This window comes from Phascolarctos cinereus, unplaced genomic scaffold (assembly GCF_003287225.1).
Source record: "Phascolarctos cinereus isolate Bilbo 61053 unplaced genomic scaffold, phaCin_HiC Scaffold_1;HRSCAF=81, whole genome shotgun sequence".
Taxonomy (NCBI): domain Eukaryota; kingdom Metazoa; phylum Chordata; class Mammalia; order Diprotodontia; family Phascolarctidae; genus Phascolarctos; species Phascolarctos cinereus.
In genome coordinates this window covers 192,558,831-192,566,730 of record NW_027555514.1, presented here as the reverse complement: position 1 = coordinate 192,566,730, position 7,900 = coordinate 192,558,831, and the positions used below count along the sequence as shown (strand labels likewise).

Genomic DNA, 7,900 nt, shown 5'->3' with positions numbered 1-7,900 from the left:
AAAAGATTACATTAAGCATAGAACACTGATACTAATCATACACCTTCTCTCTTACCACCCTCTTCTTTGTAAAGGGAAGTGGAGAATACCCCAACGAGATCAAAGAAGAAAAGGACCCCCATATTAAAAAACAGTTACAGCAGTTCTTTTTGTAATGGCAAAGAATCAGAAACTAAGAAATTGCTTAGCAATTAAGGAGTGAGTGAACAAATCATGAGATATGCAGTGGAGTGCTTGTAAATGTTTAACAACTGACTCTCCAAGAAAAGAGAAAAGGTATGCATATATAATAAATTTTAGTTCTGTGAAAGTTGTATAACACACATAATAAAATATACAATAGCCTTTATTCTGAATCCCTTATGGTCAATTGATTCTCACAGAATGCTTTTGCTGATTTTTGCCAAATTCTTATATCCATACCCGATCTGGACCATGATTTGACAAATGGAGTTGCAGCCCAATCTGCTCTTTTCCCAATAAATTTGTCATTAAACCTGATGTGTGACCTATTATTAAATTATTTCTCACCCTTCTACAAATTACGTTCACTAAATTGAAACCTCTTGCAGCTTCAGCACTATTGACTACAAGAGTGCTATCTTTTTCATTTTATGCATAACCATAGGGCTTTGAAATGTTGTTTGGTTCTGTATTATTATCTACAAAGTCCCAAAAACAGTTCAAATAAATTTCATGTTTTAAAATTTCACTTAAACGAGACAATTTTTTTTTCATTAGCTATCTGTAGTGGTTAGTTCTTTAGAAGGCCAGTAGATGGTTCTAATTCATCAAAATAATTAGGAATGCTGTCATCATTGAATCTGTCCAATGAAAGACATATGTTCATAGGTTGAATTATATTTTCTAGTAACATATTTCTAGGAAGACCACTGAATTTATTATTTTTATTTAATGAAATGTCTTTAAACTTATCTGACTTAATAAAATTTTCAACTTGAGTCATACTTTCCAAAGCTCTTTTTGATTAATTTTTGTGCTTTCTGAATGCTAGTTGATCTTGATTATAATACAGTTGGAAGTAAAGAAGATTTTTCAAGAATGTCAGTCAGTAAAGCAAGATCTTGCAAGAAATTAATACTAATTAATCTCTTTGCCAAACCAGAAGAAGAATGATAAAAAGGCATATGTTATGCAGGAAAAGTATGCCGTACAGCAGTGGCTCATAAACTACATACTGCCCAGTTCTTGATCATTTTAAATCATTTTAATTTCAAGTACTTTAGCTATAGTTACTAGCTCAGTTTGATTTTTATTAGATTGGTGGTAAGTGGAATAAATTTTATCCAGAAATACTTTGAAATGATTAACTTTATTTCAGATATTGAATCATCAAATGATAATTGCAATCAATGCCAAATGACGATTTTAGGAAAAATTTCTAACAACTTCATAGCTACTCCAGACTTTCTTCCCAGCATCATATGAGGACCATGAGAATAAAAAGGGATTGTTTGCTTCCAAATATTCATAATTAAAGTCATAATCATTTAAAATATTGAAAATATACTCTGTTGTGGTGGTCACCAGTTCTTTTAAAGCAACAAATAACATTACCAGTGTTGGAGCTGATTAAATTGCACACACTGCCTGTGTTAAAAACCAGTTCAAAAAAATTCCTGAAAATTTAATAATCTGCTTTTCTGAGCTTCTACAAGCCAACTCCAGTACTCTACCGGCATGTGGATGTGTATTATACTGAAAGAGATAATGATTCAGGGAAATGTGAGATTTGTATGAACTGATGCACAGCGAAGTGAGCAGAACCAGGACAACAATCTATTAATTGCAATAGCAACCACGTTATAAAGACAAACAACTTTGAAAGACTTAAGAACTTGAATCAATGCAATGACCAATCATAATTATCAGGGGCTAATAAAGAAGCACGCCGCTCACTCTCTGACAGAATGAGACATGTAATTTTTGGACAGCAATGATCACAGTGCCTGTCATATAGGCACTTAATAAATCTTTATTGACCAATTGATTGGATATGGCCAATTCAGGAATTTGTTTTGCTTGTCTATACATATTTGCTACAAGTCTTTTGTTTTTCATTTATTTTAATAGAAAAGGGCACATAGGAGGGAGAAAAAATGGTTTTTTTGTTTATTATAATTTTTTTAAATCAAAGGAATCTTGTTAATTATGGAACAGGCATTCTGGAGGGTATAATAGAAGGAGTAGGCTAATCTACAGTGGGACCTTGTTGGGGATGCTAGGGTTAAAATGGATAGGGTTAAAGGTACAGGCACTTAAGAATTTAAAACTGGGAGAGATCATGTAGCCTAGCATCTTCATTTTACAGATGAGGAAACTGAGGCCCTGAGAGGTGAAATGACTTATGTAAGGTCACTCAATTGATAAGTAGCAGAGGTAGTCCTCTAATTTCAATTCCAGTGCCCTGGCTGTTTCTATCTTCAATGAATCCATGATCTTATCAACAGTAGATTCTCTTTACTATCTGCACTATCTCAACCTGCTTGATTCTTGTCAATATACTTCATAAATCCTCCATACTTTGTGAATTATGATTTGTTTTTTAAAAACATTTCATGGGTATAAATACAGTACTCAAGCTGTCCTTCCATTAACCCTTCCTCCTACCACATAAACGACTCTCTTCTTTTTTTGTTCATACATTTCCTTGATGGTATCTTTCACATTTGCATTTGCATTTGATTCTTGGTGAAATGTGCAGCCTGCTTATGTCCTCCCTACTTATATCCTCTATATATTAATTTCTATTTATTGTCCTTTGGTCATGCCCAAATTTTATTCTTCAATGATTGTAGTATTTAATGACTCATAGGCACATAGCATTATTGGGGGAATATTGATGTTAAAAGATTGTGTGTGGGGGTGTTTGCGTGTATATGTGCGTGGACATTTTAGGCTCATTGAAAGCACTTCACAAATTCCTGAATGGAATCCAGTCCATTTCTTTTTATTTTACTCTGGGTCCCTGATCATTATCCACTTGCAGGAAAAGTATTATGGTGGTAAAGGAGTTAAATTGGTAAATATATTAAGCAGGCCTGAGCAAGCACTAGCTCAGCTCTGAGAACCCAAAGTCTGATAATATACTTGATGGATAAAGAGAAGCTTTCATTTTCCCCCTAACTCTTTCTTGCTAAGAGATGCAGCAATATTCCAAGGACTGATGACTAAAATTGGCTGGTAACTGAGATGGAATAGAAAGGAAGAAGAAAATAATGTGTTAATATAGAAGAATATCTACTGCTGAGAGATGAAGGGAAGGCTGGAATGCAGAGAGTTTGATCACAAAATGTACCACAGTTACCTTAAGACTTGATGTGCTCATGGTAAGAGAGGTTATCTTGGCAATGTGATTGGAAAGAGGAATACCTGCATATAGGGATGGATGAAGTGTTCCAAGGAGCTAGCACCTCTGGTGTAAGGGCTTTCTGAGACCTTTTCAGGGCTGTTCATCCACCTTTGGTGTCCACCTGATTCACCCAACTCCCACCTATGGTTCCAAGAAGCTGTAGCATGCTCAATGGCCACATCCTGATAAACTGTTTCAGCAGATGGGCTAAACCAGGCTAACCAACAGGCCTCAAAACTATCAGCGAGTTAGATGGATGGCTACCCCAAACAAGTGAAGACTTCCTCCTCCCAGAAGAATGGGTGGATGAGACCACTTTGTTCCAATAACCATGAAGACATCTGAAGCAGGTGCTGTAGAGCACTTAGAGTTTGATATGACATTGAAGAAGCCAAGGTCATCCACTGCATCCTGGGCCATGAGTCTTGACTTTTGTCTTGCCACTGGACTTTGATGACTCAGAAAGAGAGTGAAGCTGATGCCTTCGGGCGATTCTGCCTGATTTAAATCCAATTCAGAGCAAATCAAGACATCATCCATTCCACGATGTCATTGATCTTCTTTGAAAATGAAGGACACACAACAACAACACCTCAAAATAGCGCAGGGAAGGAAGATATAAGAGATACTACATGGTTTCTGGGAAGCTGAGCTAGGTAAGAGTAAGTTGAATCACAAGGCATGATTAAGTTTCTAGATTCACCTTTGGTGGGGCAGTTGGGTGGAACAGTGGATAAAGTACTGGCCCTGGACTCAGGAGGACCTGAGTTCAAATCTGGCCTCAGACCAAACACTTGACACTTACTAGCTGTGTGACCCTGGGCAAGTCACTTAACTCCAATTGCCTAAAAAAAAAAAGGAATAAAGAAAGAAAAAAAAGATTCACCTTTGAAATTGAGAATCCTAAGAGAAAAGGAGAACATTACTGGAATGTAGATTCAAGGATTAACATAGCACCTGTCCATTATAATGAACTGACTCAATGGGCATCCCATCCAACTGTCATCTGCAAGACCATCTGCACAGGTTTATTTCTTTTGAATAACTATGGATTAAGGAGTTACTCTAGTATCCTATAAGATGGATGTAAACAGCGAAATACCATCCATAACCAGAAGCATCTGGAAAAAGGTATCTTTTCCATTTGGACTCTATTTGGGGCATTTTTCGTGATAGTGACAAATATAATTGAGCATACATCTCCCTGCTTTGTGCTTCATTTGAAAATGATAATTAGATCACTGAACAAAATGATCTCTGTAGCTGCATTTATTTACGAATACTATGTAAAATTAACATGAGAAACTACCCCGTTGTAGAAGAGTCTTTAAAACTTCATTTTGTCCTACTGAGTTAAATGATTTTAAATGTCGTTAGGAAATGATATGTATTGTGGAACCTTGCATTTTTCTATACTTTTTAGTCAATTGTGTTACTGTGAAAAAGTAGTTTGCTATAGAAAACCACTTGCAAAAGCTTACCTGTTCTTTTTTATATTTTTATTAAAGATACTTGTGATACATGTGTAAATAATTCTGATGAAGATTTTAGGTTGATGAAGAAAGTAGAGTTAGTAGTTACTGATGTCTTCTTGGTTACCTTTTTTTGATAATAATATGTTGATACTTTAATGGATCTATAATTCCATTGCTGTACAGGTATTCAGGAAAGACTAGTACCTCTGGAGTGAGGGCTTGCTGAGCTCTTTTTAGGGCTGCTCATTCATCTTTGGTGTCCATCTTCACCCAACTCTCCTGTGGCTCCAAGAAACTATAGCATATGCAGTGGCCATACCCTGGTACATCTCTCATAGATGGGCTAACCTAGGTTGAGGATTATCAACAAGCCTCACACCTGTCAGTGAGTTAGGGGGAAGTCTACCCCGAGCATATGAAAACTTTCCCTGGCAGAATGGGTAGATGAGAAAATTTATTTCAATGTCTGTCATGGCAGCTGAAGCAACTGCTATGGAGAGCTTAGAGCTTGGTCAGTCATCAAAGGTGTCAAGGTCATCTACTACATCCCTACTGTATTCAGTTGTCTTGACTTTTGTCCTGCTACTGGACTTCAATGACTCAGGAAGAGAGAGTGAAGCTGAGGACTTTGTACAACTCTGCCTCACTTAAAGGCAGCTAGGTAGCTCATTGGATAGAACACTGGGCTTTGAATCAGGAAAATTTATCTGCATGAGTTCAAATCCCACCTCAGAAGCTTACTAGCTATGTGACCTTGAGCAAGTCACTTAACCCTGTTTACCTTAGTTTCCTCATCTGCAAAATGATCTGGAGAAGGAAATGGCAAACCACTCCAGTATCTTTGCCAAGAAAACCCCAAATGGGGAAATGAAGAGTTGGACATGACTGAATAACAACAAAGCCTTACTTAAATCCAATTTATAAGCAGGTCGTGATGTTATTGGTCCTCTTTGAAAAACAAAGGATGAACAACAATGGTGTTAAGCACTCTCCAAATGATACAGCAATGCCTATGACTTTATTCCATTCTTTTGATATCTTTCCCTCTTCGAGATATCTTGTAAATCAATACCTGAATGCCTTTGTAACTGTGTTATGATTTTCATATTTGGATGCTTGTTCAGGTCTAACTGCTTATCCCATATTCCTTGATGGAAGTCCCATTTCTTCCTCCTCATATAGTACACCAAGTACTCATAAGTAGGAGACTAAATTTGGTGTTTCCATTGTCATTAATGATGAGAATGGAGCAATGTGGCTACTGCAAATGCATTCCATTTTCTACCTATTTGTTCTCTGCCTCCATGTTTCTCTTATATAAGATGTCCCGAAAGTCTTAGTGCAATTTTAATCTTTCATAGCCATATAAAGGGTTTTAGGAAACCCTGTATAAAATTTGTTAGGGTGATCTACTTACTTGGAGCCACACCTAACTTTGTTAAGCAGTTTCGTCATTTCATTACTTTGGCTCCTCTAGTATTAACAACTCTTTTGTCTTTGGACAAAGATCTCACCTTTAGAGGACCAACAGTTAAATTAATGTCTATAAATAGTGTAAGAACTGTAATTCTTAATGCCTCTTTTTCTGCCACTTTGCATGTCACTGTATCTAAAGAAGAGGGAGGATGTCACACAAGGCTGAGAGGGCACTTTGTATTTTTCTTTATTTTGTGGGTGGCCATACCCAAAGAACTCATTCCCAAATGAGCCATTTTCAGACAAGAGATACAGTTTACTGCTGAATCTGAAGTGTTAAACTATTCTGGCATGCTAGAACCTGCCAAAAAGTGTGCTTTATTGACATAGCTTTTAAGTACATAAGGCTATCTTCATGACACAATAAGACAGAAGAATAGGATTAAATCCTCCATGAAACCTAACCTGATCCTCCTTTCTAGATGTCCATACCATTTTGTTTGTATTTTTCTTGTTGCAAGGTGACCTGTCAAGGTTACTCTTGGCTAAGGCATCTGTGTACAGGCCTCTAAAACTGCAGCAGCAGCAGATATGACCCAATGACTCAGTAGGTCCTTTCTATCTTGGTTTATGAAGAAATCATTCACAGCTAGAACAAGTTCTGTAATCTGCAAAGCTACAGACACGATATAAGGACAGACCTGCCATATGTCTGTCACTGAAGGTGTGATGGATGGGAATAAATGCTTTGTGACAATAATGCTAAAATGCTGACAGACATAAGAGAAATATCTCATTGTTGCCTATGTGTGGCAGATCCAAGGAGCAAACAAACAAATCAAAACAAGTGAAAACAAGTGAAAAAACAACAATATGGAAAAGGTTTCTGTCTCTTTTGCCCATGCAAAGAAGGAAACCAAAAACCTGGCTTCTTTCCATTTCCAAAATGGTTTCATGTAAGACTTCATCAGTCCCTAGAGGTGCCACTTAGTGATGTGAGTTGACATTATAGCAACTGGAAAGCTAAGAACTGCCAGGTACTTGGTCAGTGGATTGTGCCATGATGGATTTAGAACTGGAGAGGCCTCAGAGATCACCAAGGCTATCTCATTCAACACAGAAATAAAAAATTGTGATGTTCCGACACAACTGGATGGTTGATAAGAGATGATAGTACTAACAATTGGGTCTCCTGATTCCACAACCAGTGCTGTTCTCACTGTCCCATAGCTGCCGCCAACATCGTGTTAGTGGCACCCAGTGGCATATGCCCAAATGCTAGGGCATCACCTAGCCCCAACTTAATCATGGTCAAGGTGAACATCCATAACCCACCAAGCAAAGGCTTATAAATCTGTGAGAGATCTGCTTACCAGTGGTCGTCATCTCTGAAGTCTTAGCATTCTCCTCTACCCTTCATCTCTCAAGTTTCTCCCAGGGCTTGTGCCATTGGGAGAAAGGTCAGACTGCCATCTTTCTTGTGGTTATTTGGGTCTTGCCTTTCTATATAAATTCTTTGTACACTACCCAGAACTCAACCTTGAACAAGAATGTCTCTCCTGTGTTTCCAGAAGAATATCCAAAGTGACCCATTTGCCTATGCCACCAAGAGAGGTATGATAAATATTATAAAACT

General features: G+C 37.4%; 1 pseudogene; it reads right to left on the bottom strand.

The window, feature by feature from the left end:
• Positions 1 to 346: 346 nt before the first annotated feature.
• LOC144455910 (E3 SUMO-protein ligase KIAA1586 pseudogene) lies at positions 347 to 7,650 on the bottom strand (annotated as a pseudogene).
• Positions 7,651 to 7,900: the final 250 nt, after the last annotated feature.